Below are 17976 nucleotides of genomic sequence, written 5' to 3'. Positions count from 1 at the left end.
CGAGATCGCGCCATTGCACTCCAGCCTGGGCAACAAGAACGAAACTCCGTCTCAAAAAAAAAAAAGAACAGCAAAAACAGGATCTCACTATATTGCCCAGGCTGGTCTGGAACTCCTGGGCTCAAGTGATCCTCCCTCCTTGGCCTCCCAAAGTGCTAGGGTTGCGGTTGAGCCACCACACCCAGGCTTTCATTTCAATAACACCCTTTTAATTTCAATAACAAATTAGGATGACCTTAAGGGTACAGGCCATACTAGCAAACCTATCTACAATAAATGTATCACCTTGAAACTCACTGATATGGTTAGGCTTTGTGTCTCCACGCAAATCTCATCTTGAATTGTAATCCCCAAGTGTGATGGAGAAAAATTTATCAAGCAAATGGAAATCAGAAAAAAATTCAGGGTTTGCTATCCTAATTTCAGACAAAATATACTTTAAACCAACGATGATCAAAAGACCAGGGCATTACATACTGGTAAAGTGTTCAATTCAACCAGAGGACATAAGTATCCTAAATATAAATGCACCCAACACAGGAGCACTTAGATTCATAAAGCAAGTTCTTAGAGACCTACAAAGGGACTTACACAAAATAATAATTAGAGGTTTCAACACTCCACTGACAGTATCAGACAGATCATCAAAGCAGGAAATTAACAAAGATATTCAGGACCTAAACTCAGCATTGGACCAAATGGATCTGATAGATCGCTACAGAACTCTCCACCCAAAAACAACAAAATATATATTCATCTTATTGCCACATAGAATGTACCCTAAAACTGACCACACAGTCAGACACAAAACAATTCTAAGCAAATGGCAAAGGACTGAAATCATAACAAACACACTCTCAGACCATGATGCAATAAAAAATAGAAACCAAGACTTTTAAAGAGTTGCTCAAAATCATGGAATTAAACAACCTGCTCCTGAATGACTTTTGGATAAATAATAAAATTAAGGGAAATATTAAGAGTTCTTTAAAACAAATGAGAACAAAGATACCACATACCAGAATCTCTGGGACACAGGTAAGGTAATGTTAAGAGGGAAACTTACAACACTAAATGCCCACAATAAAAAGTTAGAAAGATCTCAAATTAACAACTTAGCATCACAACTGAAAGACCTAGAGAAGCAAGAGCAGACCAACCCAAAGCCAGCAGAGGACAAGAAATAACCAAAATCAGAGCTGAACGGAAGGAGATTGAGAAATCAAAAACCATTCAAGGATCAATGAATCCAGGAGGTTTTTTTAGTTTTGTTTTGTTTTTTTTTTTTTTTTTAATTAAGATAGGCTACTAATAAAGAAAAAAAGAGAGAAGATTCAAATAAACACAATTAGAAATAACAAAGGGAGCCGGGTGCGGTGGCTCACGCCTGTAATCCCAGCACTTTGGGAGGCCAAGGCGGGTGGATCACGAGGTCAAGAGATCGAGACCATCCTGGTCAACATGGTGAAACCCCATCTCTACTAAAAATACACAAAATTAGCTGGGCATGGTGGCGCGTGCCTGTAGTCCCAGCTACTCAGGAGGCTGAGGCAGGAGAATTGCCTGAACCCAGGAGGCAGAGGTTGCGGTGAGCCAAGATCACACCATTGCACTCCAGCCTGGGTAACAAGAGTGAAACTCCATCTCTAAAAAAAAAAAGAAAAAAAGAAAAAAGAAATAACAAAGGGAATGTTACCACTGACACCACAGAAATACAAACGACCAGCAAAAACTAGTACAAACGTCTCTATACACACCAACTACAAAACCTAGAAAAGATTAATAAATTCCTGGACACATAAACCCTCCCAAGACTAAACCAGGAAGAAACTGATTGCCTGAACAGACCAATAACGAACTGCAAAATTGAATCAGTAATAAACATCTACCAACTACAGAATTGCTCAGGACCAGATGGATTCATAGCCAAATTCTACCAGATGTATTAAAAAGAGCTAGTACCATGCCTACTGAAACTAACCCAAAAAACTGAGACGGAGGGACTCCTCCCCAATTCATTCTACGCAATCAGCATAATCCTGATAGCAGTACCTGACAGATACTCAAGAAAAAAAGGAAAACTTCAGGAAAGGAGAAAGGAAACTATACTTGATGAACATCAATGCAAAAATCCTCAACAAAATCCTTGCAAACTGAGTCTAGCAGCACATCAAAAAGCTTATCCACCATGATTAAGTGGGCTTTATCCCTAGAATGCAAGGTTGGTTCAACATACACAAATCAATAAATGTGATTCATCACATAAATAGAATTAAAAACAAAAACCACATGATCATCTCAATAGATGTAGAAAAGGCTTTTGATAAAATTCAACATCATGTTAAAAAAACAACTCTCAATAAACTACAAACATACTTCAAAGGAACATATCTTAAAATAATAAGAGCCGCCAGGCACGGTGGCTCACGCCTGTAATCCCAGCACTTTGGGAGGCCGAGGCGGGTGGATCATGAGCTCATGAGATCGAGACCATCCTGGTCAACATGGTGAAACCCCGTCTCTACTAAAAATACAAAAATTAGCTGGGCGTGGTGGCGCGTGCCTGTAATCCCAGCTACTCGGAAGGCTGAGGCAGGAGAATTGCTTGAACCCAGGAGGCGGAGGTTACGGTGAGCCGAGATCGCGCCATTGCACTCCAGCCTGGGTAACAAGAGTGAAACTCCGTCTCAAAAATAATAATAATAATAATAATAAGAGCCACCTCTGACAAACCTACAACCAACATCATACTGAATGAGCAAAAGTTGGAAGCATTCCCCTTAAAAACTGGCACAAGACAAGGATGCCCTCTCTCCCCACTCCTATTCAACATAGTATTGGAAGTCCTGGCCAGAGCAATCAGGGAAGAGAAAGAAATAAAGGGCATCCAGATAGAAAGAGAGGAAGTCAAACTACCCCTGTTTGCAGATGATATTATTCTATATCTAGAAAACCCCATAGTCTTAGCCCAAAACTCCTTAGGCTTATAAATAACTTCAGCAAAGTTTCAGGATACAAAATCAACATATGAAAATCACCAGCATCTCTACACACACAACAGCCAAGCTGAGAGCCAAATCAGAATGCAATCCCATTCATAATTGCCACAAAAAGAACATAATACCTAGGAATGCATATAGCTAACCAGGAAGGTGAAAGATCTCTTCAATGAGAATTATAAAATACTGCTCTAAAAAATCAGAGATGACACAGACAAATGAAAAATCATTCCATTCTTATGGATAGAAGGACTCAATATCATTAAAATGGCCATACTTCCCAAACCAATTTACAGAGTCAATGCTATTCCTACCAAACTATCAATGACATTCTGTAGAGAATTAGAAAATACTATTTTAAAATTCATGTGAACCCCCAAACAAGCCCAAATAGCCAAGGCAACCCTAAGCAAAAAGAACAAAGCAGGAGGCACCATGTTACCCAACTTCAAACTATATTACAGGGTAACAGTAACCAAAACAGCATGGTACTGGTACAAAAACAGACACGTAGACCAGTGGAACAGAATAAAAAGCCCAGCAATAAGTCCACAAATCTACAACCATCTGATCTTGGACAAAGCTGACAAAAACAAGCAATGCAAAAATAACTCCCTATTCAATAAATGATGCTGGGATAACTAGCTAGCCATATGCAGAAGATTAAAACTTCCTCACACCATTTACAAAAATCAACTTAAAATGGATTAAAGACTTAAAGATAAAACCCAAAACCCTGGAAGACAACCTAGGCAATAACATTCTGGACACATGAGCTGGCAAAATTTTCATGACAAGATGCCAAAAGCAATCACAACAAAAGCAAAAATTGACGCATGGGATCTAATTAAACTTAAGAGCTTCCATACAGCAAAAAAATACTATCACTAAACACATAACCTAAAGAATGGGAGAAAATTTTTGCAAACCATTCATCTGACAAAGTTCTAATATCCAACATCTATAATGAACTTAAATTTATAAGCAATAAATACAACCCCATTAAAAAGTGGGCAAAGGACATGAATAGACACTTTTCAAAAGAAGACACATGCATGGCAGAACAACATATGAGGAAAAGCTCAATATCACTGATCTTTAGAGAAATGCAAATCAAAACCACAATGAGATACTATCTCACACCAGTCAGAATGGCTATTACTAAAAAAGTAGGCCAGGCACAGTGGCTCACAACTGTAATCCCAACATTGCGGGAGGTCAGGGCAGACAGATCACTTGAGGTCAGGAGTTTAAGACCAGCCTGGCCCACATGGTGAAACCCCATCTCTACTAAAAAAAAAAAAAAAAAAAAAAATTAGCCCGGTGTGGTGGCAAGCGCCTGTAATCCCAGCAGAGGTTATGCCACTGCGCTCCAGCCTGGGTGACAGTGTAAGACTCTGTCTCAAGAAAAGTCAAAAAAATAACAGATGCTGGCAAGTTTGCAGAAAAAAAGAGAAGGCTTATACACCGTTGGTGGGAGCGTAAACTAGTTCAACCACTGTGGAAGGCAGTGTGGCAATTTTTCAGAGAGCTAAAAAGAAGACTACTGGCCAGGCACAGTGGCTCGCGTCTGTAATCCCAACACTTTAGGAGGCAAAGACAAGAGGATCACTTGAGGTCAGGAGTTCGAGACCAGCCTGGCCAGCATGCTGAAACCCTGTCCCTACTAAAACTACAAAATTAGCCAGGCGTGGTGGTGCCTTCTATAATCCCAGCTACTCCAGAGGCCGAGGCAGGAGAATCTCTTAGAATCTGGGAGGCAGAGGCTGTGGTGAGCTGAGATCATGCCACTGCACTCTGGCCTGGGCAACGAAGGGAGACTCTGTCTCAAAAATAAAAAAAAGAGAACTACCATTCAATCCAGCAATCCCATTGCTGGGTATATACCCAGAGGAATATAAATAGTTCTACCATAAAGACACATGCACACATATGTTCATTGCAGCACTATTCACAATAGCAAAGACACGGAATCAACCTAAATTGATGTAGCCATAAAAAAGAATCAGATCATGTCTTTTGTAGGAACATGGTTAGAGCTAGAGACCATTATCCTTAGCAAACTAACACAGGAGCAGAAAACCAAATACCACATGTAAGTGAGAGCTAAATGAAGAGAACACATGGACTCAAACAGGGGAACAGACACTGGAGCCTATTTGAGGGTGGAGATGGGAGGAAGGAGAGCAGCAGAAAAAATAACTATTGGATACTAGGCTTAGTAACTCAGTGATGAAATAAACTGTATAACTAACCCCTGCGACACAAGTTTACCTATATAACAAAACTGCATATGTACCCTTGAACCTAAAACAAAAGTTTTTAAAATAATAAACATGTCCCAAAATTCTTTGATCCTCCTCCCATTAAGAGTTGGGATCTATGTCACCTCTTCCCTTGAATGTGGCTTGGGAATTTGTGATTGCTACAACCAATGGAGAGTACCGTGGACTCTGTTTGACTTCCAAAGTTAGATTAGGAAAGGCAATCCTTTTCTTATGGACACATGGACACAGAGGGGAACATCACACACTGGGGTCTGTTGGGGGGAAATAGGGGAGGGACAGCGAGAGGTGGGGAGTTGGGGAGAGATAGCATGGGGAGAAATGCCAGATATAGGTGAAGGGGAGGAAGGCAGCAAATCACACTGCCATGTGTGTACCTGTGCAACAATCTTGCATGTTTTTCACATGTACCCCAAAACCTGAAATGCAAAAAAAAAAAAAAGGGCCGGGCGCGGTGGCGCAAGCCTGTAATCCCAGCACTTTGGGAGGCCGAGGCGGGTGGATCACGAGGTCAACAGACCGAGACCATCCTGGTCAACATGGTGAAACTCCGTCTCTACTAAAAATACAAAACATTAGCTGGGCATGGTGGCGCGTGCCTGTAATCCCAGCTACTCAGGAGGCTGAGGCAGGAGAATCGCCTGAACCCAGGAGGCGGAGGTTGCGGTGAGCCGAGATCGCGCCATTGCACTCCAGCCTGGGTAACAAAAGCGAAACTCCGCCTAAAAAGAAAAAAAAAAAAAAAAAAAAAAAAAAAAAAAAAAAAAAGAAAAAGAAAAGACAATCCTTAGACTTCCTAGCTTGATAGGTAAAAGAAGGAAAGGGGAGAGGAGGGGAGGGGAGGGGATCCTGGCCAGGTGCGGTGACTCATGCCTGTAATCCCAGCACTGTGGGAGGCCAAGGCAGTTGAGTCACCTGAGCTCAGGAGTTCAAGACCAGCCTGACCAACATGGCAAAACCCCATCTTTACTAAAAATATAAAAAATTAGCTGGACACGGTTGCGGGCACCTGTAATCCCAGCTACCTGGGAGGCTGAGGCAGGAGAATGGCCTGAACCCAGGAGGCAGAGATTGTCCTGAGCCAAGATTACACCACTCCACTCCAGGCTGGGTAACAGAGTGAGACTCTGTCTCAAAAAAAAGAAAGAAAGAAAAAGAAAAAAAGAAAGAGAAAGAAAGAAAAGCAAGCAAGCAAGCAAGAAAAGGCGATCCTGCATCTGTCCAGTCCCCTCGAGACGCTCACTCTTGGAACCCAGATCCCATGCTGTGGGGAAGCCCAGGCCATGTCCTGGGGTTCTGGTTGGGCCCCCACTGAGGGTGCAGCTGTCAATCAACATTAATTCAGCACCAGACATCTGAGTGAAGACTTTCTCAAGATGACTCTAGCCCCTTCTGACTGCCGCTGCAGAAGACAGTCTAAGTGAGAATCACCTCTCTGAGCTTGTGAACACCCAAGAACCATGAGAGATAATTCTTTTTTTTTTTTCTTTTTTTTTTTGAGACTGAGTTTCGCTCTTGTTACCCGGGCTGGAGTGCAATGGCGCAATCTCGGCTCACCGCAACCTCCACCTCCTGGGTTCAGGCAATTCTCCTGCCTCAGCCTTCTGAGTAGCTGGGATTACAGGCATGCACCAGCATATCCAGCTAATTTTTTGTATTTTTAGTAGAGATGGGGTTTCACCATGTTGACCAGGATGGTCTCGGTCTGTTGACCTCGTGATCCACCCACCTTGGCCTCCCAAAGTGCTGGGATTACAGGCTTCAGCCACCGCGCACGGCCTCTTTTCTGTTTTTTTTTAAAGACGGGGTTTCACCATATTGGTAAGGCTGGTCTCGAACTTCTGACCTCAGGTGATCCGCCCGCCTCAGCCTCCCAAAGTGCTGGGATCACAGGCGTGAGCCACCACGCCCAGCTATGAGAGATAATTTTTTTTTTTTTTTTTTTTTTTTTTTTTTTTGAGACGGAGTTTCGCTCTTGTTGCCCAGGCTGGAGTGCAATGGCGCGATCTCGGCTCACCGCAACCTCCGCCTCCTGGGTTCAGGAAATTCTCCTGCCTCCGCCTCCTGAGTAGCTGGGACTACAGGCACGCGCCACCATGCCCAGCTAATTTTTTGTATTTTTAGTAGAGACAGGGTTTCACCACGTTGACCAGGATGGTCTCGATCTCTTGACCTCGTGATCCACCCGCCTCGGCCTCCCAAAGTGCTGGGATTACAGGCTTGAGCCGCCGCACCCGGCTGAGAGATAATTCTTAAAAATGAATTCCTCCAGCCAGGCGCGGTAGCTCACGCCTGTAATCCCAGCACTTTGGGAGGCTGAGGCGGGTGGATCACGAGGTCGAGAAATCGAGACCATCCTGGTCAACATGGTGAAACCCTGTCTCTACTAAAAATGCAAAAATCAGCTGGGCATGGTGGCGCATGCCTGTAATCCCAGCTACTCAGGAGGCTGAGGCAGGAGAATTGTTTGAACCCAGGAGGCGGAGGTTGCGGTGAGCCGAGATTGCGCCATTGCACTCCAGCCTGGGTAACAAGAGCGAAACTCCGTCTCCAGGAAAAAAAAAAAAAAAAAAGAATTCCTCCCAGGGTCACGGTGAGAAAACAACATGAACGGTCACAGAGTAGGAGGTTTGTACGGGCCAGGCCCACATGTGGCACACGTAACTTCTACTCATATTCACTTGGTTGGAACTCAACCACAGGCTGCACCTAACCACAGGGAAAGTGCCCAGAAACATGAGAAAACTAGGATTTGATGAGCAGCTAGTGGCCTCTTCAACAAACCCCAAGTATAACGCATATTTTCCCAGCCTGTGGGTGCACATGGGGTTCTGTTAACGTTTCTCTGGCTGTCTTCTTCTACTCACTTAGGCTGCCCAGCCTCACGTTCATAAACATGTCCGTCTGCTAGTACCCAGCACCTCACACACCCTACAGTGAGGACCAGAACACCCGAGCAGTGCCATCCCCTGGAGGGACGTCACGCAGAAGCCCACGAGGACTCAAACTGCACAGCAGTGTAGAGTGACGAAAGAATGTAGAAAAGGAAAACACTTCCTTTTATTTTTGGTTACTCTTTTTAGGTAGCACAAGGCAGTGTGAAAGTGCTCCCAATGCCTTTCTGAGTCTTCAGTGACACGATTCCTGCATTGTTACATATGGCCTGGGATCCAGACATGAATTCTTCAGGGTTGAGGTGAACGTCTTCAGCACTCTGCAATGGGTATGCAATCCTGTTCTCTTGGGTTTGCACACTGTCCATGGTGGGCCTAAGAACCGGGTCGCAGGCTTCAGGCTCTTGCAGCTGTGACCCTACATGACAAATGGAGTGAAAGGCAAGCTCTGGTTTTTGAAAAGTGTGTGGCACTTCCCACTCTCACTCTCTGGCCCCTGCTCTGGCCATGTGACATGCCCGCTCCTGCTTCATCTTCTGCCATGGGTAAAAGTTCCCTGAGCCCTCCCCAGAATCTGGGCAGATACCAGCACCATGCCTGTACAGCCTGTAGAGCCATGAGCCAATTAAACTTCTTTTCTTTATAAATTATCCAGTCTCAGGTATTACTTTATAGCAATTCAAGAATGGCCTAATGCCGGGCACGGTGGCTCAAGCCTGTAATCCCAGCACTTTGGGAGGCCGAGGCGGGTGGATCACGAGGTCAAGAGATCGAGACCAACCTGGTCATCATGGTGAAACCCCATCTCTACTAAAAATACAAAAAATTAGCTGGACATGGCGGTGTGTGCCTGCAATCCCAGCTACTCAGGAGGCTGAGGCAGGAGAATTGCCTGAACCCAGGAGGCGGAGGTTGCAGTGAGCCGAGATCGTGCCATTGCACTCCAGCCTGGGTAACAAGAGCGAAACTCCGTCTCAAAAAAAAAAAAAAAAAAAAGAATGGCCTAACACGGCCAGGAGTGGTGGCTCATGCCGGTAATCACAGCACTTTGGGAGGCCAAGGTGGGTAGATCACCTGAGGTCAGGAGTTTGAGACCAGCCTGCCCAACGTGGTGAAACCCTGTCTCTACCAAAACTACAAAAATTAGCCAGGCGTGATGGCAGGCACCCGTAATCTCAGCTACTCAGGAGGCTGAGGCAGAAGAATTGCTTGAACCTGGGAGGAGGAGGTTGCAATAAGCCAACATCACACCACTGCATTCCAGCCTGGGTGACAGAATGAGACTCTGTCTCAAAAAGAAAGAAAAAAGAATAACGGCCTAACGCATCCGCAGTGTCTGTTGTTGCCGTCTTTATGTCCATGTTTACCCATTGCTTAGCTCCCACTTATAAATGAGAACCTGGTTTTCAGTTTCTGTGTGAATTACTTAGGATAATGGCCTCCAGCTGCATCCACACTGATGCAAAGGACATGATTTCATTCTTTTTGATGACTGCATAGTATTCCATAGTATATATGTCCCACATTTTCTTTATCCAGTTCACTGTCAATGGGCACCTGGGTTGAGTCCACATCTTTTCTTTTGCTACACAGTATAATTAGTTGCCAACATTAAAAACAGAAAGTTATACACACACACCCCCTCCAATTTCCATTTTCTTTTGAAGAAAACAGTATCTAGTGTGAAGTTCTACACAGAGCATGCTCCATAAAGTTTTTCATACTCTCCACCACTCCCTGTAATCCCTGACTCTGAGGTCAACAGTTATCATTTGTCACTGTGCTTTTTGTAGCAAAAGAGTAAAGAGAATTATGTTTATGGCCTGCATCTGTCAAAAGTGAAAAACCATAAACAAGATTAAAAGTTGAAGAGAACCTGTATCTTTATGGAAATAAAAACTATTCCTACAAGATTGTTATGAAAAAAGCTTCTATTGAAGGCACCATATGAAAAAATAAATGACTCTGCCAAGGTTAATAGTGAGAAGAGAAACAAATGATACTTCACTTCAGTTAATCACACTATCTGCCTGGCCTCTGTAGGCCCAAAAGTCAAGTGAGGGCTTGAAATAGAATAGGGGTGGGGTGGGCAGGGAGAGGGGCCAGTGAGAGAGAGTCCTGGGGAATATCAGAATTTACAGGCAGGTGGAGGAGCTGGAAAAGGAGCCTGAGAAACAGCACAAGAGTAAGAGGAAAATCAAGAGCAAGTCACACTAGCAAAGCTGGGGAAAGCAGAGATTAAAGATAAGCAGTTCCCATAAAAGATATTACAGTAGGCCAAGCACGGTGGCTTACACCTGTAATCCCAGCCCTTTGGGAGGCCAGGGTGAACAGATCACGAGGTCAGGAGTTCAAGATCAGCCTGGCCAACATGGTGAAACCCCATCTCTACTAAAAATACAAAAATTAGCTGGATATGGTGGCAGACGCCTATAATCCCAGCTACTCAGGAGACTGAGGCAGGAGAATTGCTTGAACCCAGGAAGTGGAGGTTCCAGTGAGCCGAGATCGTGCCATTGCCCTCTAGCCTGGGTGACAAAAGTGAAACTGTTTAAAAAAAAAATGGTACAGTAAAGGTATGTTTACTGATTCCTTTCTTGAATACACCAAAATTAACAGTAAAATGGCTTCTCCCGGGTGGCTCCCAAAGATGGCAGAGGTGCAGGTCCTGGTGCTCAATGGTCGAGGCCATCTCCTGGGCCGCCTGGCAGCCATCGTGGCTAAGCAGGTACTGCTGGGCCAGAAGGTGGTGGTCGTTCGCTGCGAGGGCATCAACATTTCTGGCAATTTCTACAGAAAAAAGTGGAAGAACCTGGCTTTCCTCTGAAAGCGGATGAACACCAACCCTTCCCGAGGCCCCTGCCACTTCCGGGACCCCACGACTTCCGGGACCCCACCACTTCCGGGCACCCAGCCGCTTCTTCCGGCGGACGGTGCGAGGCATGCTGCTCCGCAAGACCAAGCGAGGCCAGGTCGCCTTGGACAGCCTCAAGGTGTTTGACGGCGTCCCACCGCCCTACGACAAGAAAAAGCGGATGGTGGTTCCTGCGGCCCTCAAGGTCGCGCGTCTGAAGCCTACAGGGAAGTTTGCCTATCTGGGGCGCCTGGCTCACGAGGTTGGCTGGAAGTACCAGGCAGTGACAACCACCCTGGAGGAGAAGAGGAAGGAGAAAGCCAAGATCCACTACGGGAAGAAGAAACAGCTCATGAGGCTACGGAAACAGGCCGAGAAGAACGTGGAGAAGAAAGTCGACAAATACGCAGAGGTCCTCAAGACCCATGGACTCCTGGTCTGAGCCCGATAAAGACAGTTAATTCCTCATGCTTGGCCTGGCCTGCCTTCCTCCATCGTTGCCCTGGAATGTGCGGGACCCAGGGGCAGCTGCAGTCCGGGTGCTACAGGCAACCTGGGACATAGGAAGCTCGGAGCAAGGAAAGGTCTAGTCACTGCCTGCCGAGGTTACTTGAAAGTACTCAGAATTGTGCAGGTGTCCTTTATCTATGAGCGATAGGAACAGCAACCAGTTACTATTAGCAGAAGGGTCCGGAAGACTAATTGCAGGGGCCTTAGTTGTGAGTGGGGCGTCTAACTTTCACCTGGTCATGCACTATACTCTGCAGCGGTTAGAATGTGCACGTGCTTGGGAACAGCATGGCTTGCTGTTGTACAAAGGGTATTTATAGAAGCATAGACTGGGAAGATGGGCAACTCGGGGGTTACAAGCAATGCCCATGTTCCTCACCTGTGTTTTGTGATCACAGTCAAATAAATTACTTTTAAAGAAAAAAAAAAAAAAAAAAAAAAAAAAAAAAAAAAAAAAAAGTAAAATGAGGAATAAAAAAGAAGACTTTATCTGCACTGAAAATAGAAAACAGCTACAGCCCAGATCATTGACCATAAGAAATATCTGCCAAATATAATGAAAACTGGAACCAAAACAGGGGAGGTCACCTGGAGTAGATCCTGCTCTGTTCCAGGTGACCTAGTAAAAGGAATTAAGAATCCTTTACTAGACAATGAAAACTAGGGGCTTGGGAGGGTCATGGAAGAAGCAGAGAACGCCCTTCAACGAGGCCCCAGTGTGCACAGTAGGGCTGATGACAGGGCAGTGTGGATGTCTCCCTTTATTTTCCCCATTCCAGACTGGAGAAAATTGCTGGAAGGAGGCAAAGGGAGGAGGGAGGGCCCACACAACCAATTTTATCGCTGCTGAGTCAGTTGAATACTTGAATACAGATAATTTTTTTTTTTTTTTTGAGATGGAGTCTTGCTCTATCACCCAGGCTGGAGTGCAATGGCGTGATCTCGGCTCACTGCAACCTCCACCTCCTGAGTTCAAGTGATTCTTCTGCCTCAGCCTCTTGAGGAGCTGGGATTACAGGTGCTCACCAACACAAACCAGCTAATTTTTGTATTTTTAATAGAAACAGGGTTTCACCATGTTGGCCAGGACTGTCTCAATCTCTTGATCTCGTGATCCATCCACCTTGGTCTTCCAAAGTGCTGAGATTACAGATGTGCCACCGCGCCTGGCCAGAATACAGGTAATTAAACAGTAATATCTAAGTGAAATCTATCTATAAGCCCTGACAGCCACAGGGAGCTGAGGTGCTTTTCCAAAAAGTGTCATGGAGGAAAGGGGATGCAAAAAAGAGGGAGAGAGAAGTAATCTAGTAGAGGAAATGTCAACTTAGTTCTTGGTTAGATACAACATGATTGAGTCAGAACTGCCAATTCCCTCTAAAAAAATCCTTCATACCTTCCTCCAAATTATTTGTAAGCTAATTGGCAAATTAAACAAACCAGTCTGAAATAATACTACAGTATGAACAAAAAACATTCCCCAAGGAAAAGGGAGATAATAGCAAACAAAAGACAGATGATCAAAAAACACTTCAGAAAAAATTACCCCAGCATTCTCTGTAGAATTCCAAATAAATTATGTAGCTGTCGCACGGTAAAGGACAGGGAGCATAACTCTCCACTCCTTAAGCATGGGCTGCATATGATTTCCTTCCTAAGACTGCAGTATGGAAGGGAGGGGGAGCAAACTTACAGTGGGGATCTGATAAATACAACCTCAGACAGGTGATCAAAGGTCAGCATCAACAGTCATAAATCATGCTGATACAATGTGATGAGAATGACATTCACCTCTGTGATCTTTCTCCTCAAAACCTGTAATCCTCGTATAATCATGAGAAAAACATCTGACAAATACCAGCAGGGGGCATCCTATAATGTTCTTGACCAGTGCTCCTCAAGAACTTCAAAGTCATCAAAATCGAGGGAAGTCTGAGAAACTGTAACAGCCAAGAGGAGCCTAGGAGACATGAAACTAAATGTACTGCGGTGTTCTGGATGAGGCTCTAAACAGAAAAATGACATTAGGTGAAAACTAAGGAAATCTGAATTAATTATGGACTTTAGTTAATAGCAATGTGTCATTATCACTTCCATGATTGTAACAAATGTTCCATCCTAATGAAAGCATTAATAATGGAAAACTGAGTAGGAGCTATATGGGAATACTCTGTACTGTATGCTCAATTTTTCTGTAAATCTAAAACTGTCCTATGAAAATAAAGTCTATTTTTAGAAAGTTATTCCAGCAAGCAGAAGAAAGATGTCAGACATATTTTTTCTATACTTGCAAAAGTTAAAGAAAGCATGAGCCGGGCGCGGTGGCTCAAGCCTGTAATCCCAGCACTTTGGGAGGCTGAGGCGGGTGGATCACGAGGTCGAGAGATCGAGACCATCCTGGTCAACACGGTGAAACCCTGTCTCTACTAAAAATACAAAAAATTAGCTGGGCATGGTGGCTTATGCCTGTAATCCCAGCTACTCAGGAGGCTGAGGCAGGAGAATTACCTGAACCCAGGAGGCGGAGGTTGTGGTGAGCCGAGATCGCACCATTGCACTCCAGCCTGGGTAACAAGAGCGAAAACTCCATCTAAAAAAAAAAAAAAGAAAAGAAAAAAAAAAAGAAAGCATGGACTTTTTCAAAAAAGATACATGGGAAAATAACAGATACATATTTTTAAAAAGAGAGAAAAAAGTCATGTGGTAGAAACTTAACTGAGAAATTGGAAATAACAGGAAAGCCACCATAAAAATGAAAACTTCATTATAGAAACTGCCAGAAGTCAAATACATACTATGAAAACACAGACAGCACATAGAGGACAGTCTTGGAAAAAAAATCACCCAAAACAAAATGGGAAAGTGCAGAGAGATAAAAGTGACTGCAGAAACCCTGACGAAAATATCAAGGAGATACAACAGATACATTATTTGTGTTTTGAAAATATATATATAACAACTGGAATGGGAAAGTATTCCAAGATATAGCTGAGTCGGGGCGCAGTGGCTCACACCTGTAATCCCAGCACTTTGGGAGGCCAAAGCGGGTGGATCACCTGAGGTCAGGAGTTCAGGATCAGCCTGGCCAACATGATGAAACCCTGTCTCTACTAAAAATACAAAAATTAGCCAGGCATGGTGGTGGGTGCTCCAGCATGGGCAACAAGAGTGAAACCCCGTCTCAAAAAAAAAAAAAAATTAGCTGGGCATGGTAGTGCTTGACTGAAGGCTGAGGAATGAGAATCCCTTGATCACTTGAACCCAGGAGGTAAGGGTGCAGTGAGCCGAGATTGCGCCAATGCACTCCAGCCTGCACAATGGGAGCGAGACCCCATCTGAAAAAAAAAAAAAAAAAAATTAGGTGTCAGGCTTACTCACAGCAACACTCAGAGTTAAAAGGCAAAGGGGGAATGTTTGCAGAGTTCTGAGTAAGTGGGAAAAAATACACCCCAAGAATTAGGCAAAGTGTTGCTCATTTAAAAGGTAACAGAAAACATTCCCAATTGAATTTTCAAAATGTATGGGAATATAACACTTGCGGGGTATGGTGGCTCACACCTGTAGTCCCAGCACTTTGGGAGGCCAAGGCAGGTGGATCACCTGAGGTCAGGAGTTTGAGACCAGTCTGGCCAACACGGCAAAACCCCGTCTGTACTAAAAATACAACAAATTAGCCGGGCTTGGTGGCGGGCATCTGTAATCCCAGCTACTCAGGAGGCTGAGGCAGGAGAATGGCTTGATCCTGGGAGGCAGAGGTTGCAGTGAGCCGAGATTACACTATCGCACTCCAGCCTGGGTGGCAGAGCGAGACTCTGTCTCAGGAAAAAAAAAGAGAGAGAGTTAATTTCCTCATCTTCCTCTGGCAATGTCAACTGTTAGTTTGCAAAATTGGCAAATCAGAAAAAATAAACTAAAATGGTTAACTTTACGGCTTGACTGGGCCATGGGGTGCTCAGATATTTGGCCAAACACTATTCTCAGTGGGTCTATGAGAGTGTTTCTGGATGAGATTCACATTTGAATCAGTAGACTGAGTAAAGCAGATTGCCCTCTCCCGTGTGGGTGAGGTTCATCCAAACCACCAAAGACAGGAATAGAGCAAAAGGTTAAGTGAAGGAGAATTCATCTCTGCCTAGCTTCATGCTGGAACATCAGTACTCTCCTGCCTTTGGACTTTTGAACTAGAACTTACACCATCAGCTTTCCCTGTTCTCCAGTTTTCTGACTGCAAATCTTGGGGCTTCTTGACCCCTATAGTTCCATGATTTCGTGAGCCAATTTCTTTTTTTCTTTCCCTTCTGACATGTTTTTAAAGATAGGGTCTCACTCTGTTGCCCAACCTAGAGTGCAGTGACTCATTGTAACTTCAAACTGCTGGACTCAAGTCATCCTGCTGCCTCTCAGCCTCCAAAGTAGCTAGACTACAGGCATGTACCACCAAGCCTGCCTAATTTCTCCTTATTTTTCCTTAGAGACAAGGTCTCACCGTCTTGCCCCAGCTGGTCCCACACTCCTGGTCTCAAGCAATCCTCCTGTCTCAGCCTCCCTAAGCCCCAGGATTATAGATATGAGCCACTATGCCCTTCCCCGATTTATTATTATACATGTTATTATACACTGCATAATTACATGTTGGTCAATGAAAGACCACATATATAGTGTTAGTTCCATAAGGTTATCATGGAGCTGAAAAATTCTTGTTTTTTTTGTTTTGTTTTGTTTTGAAGACAGGGTTTCACCATGTTTGTCAGGCTGATCTTGAACTCCCGACCTTGGCCTCCAAAGTGCTTGGATTACAGGCGTGAGCCACCACACCCGGCCGGAGCTGAAAAATTCTTATCACCTAGTGGCACCTTAGCCATCCTAATGTCATAAAGTCATGCATAACTCATGTGGTTATGTTGATGCTGGTATGAATAAACCTAGTGCTCCCAGTTGTATAAAAGTCTAGCACATATAATTATGTACAGTACACAATCCTAGATGATAATAAATAACAATATTACTCGTTTATGTATTTACTATACTATATTTTATTGTTATTTTATTTTATTCATTGAGACATAGTCTCACTCTGTTGCCTAGCCTGGAGTGCAGTGGCACAATCTCAACTCGCAACCTCTGCCTCCCCGGTTCAAGCGATTCTCCTGCCTCAGCCTCCCAAGTAGCCGGGATTACCGGCATGCACCACCACACCCAGCTAATTTTATATTTTTAGTAGAGACGGGATTTCTCCATGTTGGTCAGTCTGGTCTCGAACTCCCGACCTCAGGTGATCCACCTGCCTCGGCCTCCCAAAGTGCTGGGATTACAGGCATGAGCCACTGGGCCTGGCCATATAGTTTTTTAAATTAACTGTAAAACAGCCTCAGGCAGGTCCTTCAGGAAGTATTTCCGAAGAAGGTATTGTTATCATAAAGAGATGACAGCTCTATACATGTTATTGCCCCCAAAGACCTCCCAGTGGAACAAGATGTGGTGGTAGAAAGAAGACAGTGATATTGAGGATTTTTTTTTTCTTTTTCTTTTTCTTTTTTCTTCTCTTTTTTTTTTAAGGTGGGGTTTCACCATGATGGCCAGGCTGATCGTGAACTCCTGACCTCAGGTGATCCACCCACCTCGGCCTCCCAAAGTGCTAGGATTACAGGCGCGAGCCACCGAGCCTGCCGATATTGATGATCTTGACCCTCAATGGCTAATGTGAGTGTTTGTATCCTAGATTTAAAAAAAAAAAAAAAAAAAAAAAAAAACTTGAAAAAAATCCTAAAAGTTAAAAAAAAAAGGGACAAGGATATGAAGAAAGAATATATTTTTGTACAGCCATTCAATGTCTGTGTTTTAAGCTATTATTATAAAAGAGGCCAAAAGTTGAAAAAAATTAGAAGTGTATAAAATAAAAAAGTTATAGTAGTTTATGTATGCTAAGTCATTATTATGTAAAGAAAAATACTTTTTATAAATTTAGTGTAGCCTATGCATACAGTGTTTATAACATTTACTGTACTACTCAGTAATGTCCTAGGACTTTACATTCACTCTCCACTTACTGACTAACCCAGAGCAACTTCCAGTACTGAAAACTCCATTCAGGGCAAGTGTCCTACACAGGTGTATCATTTTTTTACCATTTTTTAGTATTATAATTTTTTTGTAGAGATGAGGTCTCCCTACGTTGCCCAGGCTGGTCTCAAACTCCTGGCCTCAAGCTATTCTCCCGCCTCAGCTTCCTGAAGGGCTGAGATTACAGGAGCAAGCCACCTTGACCGGCTGTTTCATACTATATTTTTACTGTACCTTTTCTATGTTTAGATATACAACTACTTACCATTATAATTGTGGTACAATTGCCTACAGTATTCAGTACAAAAACACTGTAAATTAAAAATAAAATGATAAGCCCTCCAACTGACAGAAGGGACCATCTGTTGGCCAGG

The 17976-nt window shown here is 43.9% G+C and overlaps 1 pseudogene; it reads left to right on the top strand.

Annotated features, from left to right (window-relative positions):
* The first annotated feature begins 10818 nt into the window (after positions 1-10818).
* Positions 10819-11659, top strand: LOC120360771 (large ribosomal subunit protein uL13-like; annotated as a pseudogene).
* The last annotated feature ends 6317 nt before the right edge of the window (positions 11660-17976 follow it).

This window comes from Saimiri boliviensis, chromosome 7, assembly GCF_048565385.1.
Source record: "Saimiri boliviensis isolate mSaiBol1 chromosome 7, mSaiBol1.pri, whole genome shotgun sequence".
NCBI classification, from domain to species: Eukaryota; Metazoa; Chordata; class Mammalia; order Primates; family Cebidae; genus Saimiri; species Saimiri boliviensis.
The sequence above is the reverse complement of the archived record's forward strand: the minus strand, read 5'-3'. Positions and strand labels throughout refer to the sequence as shown.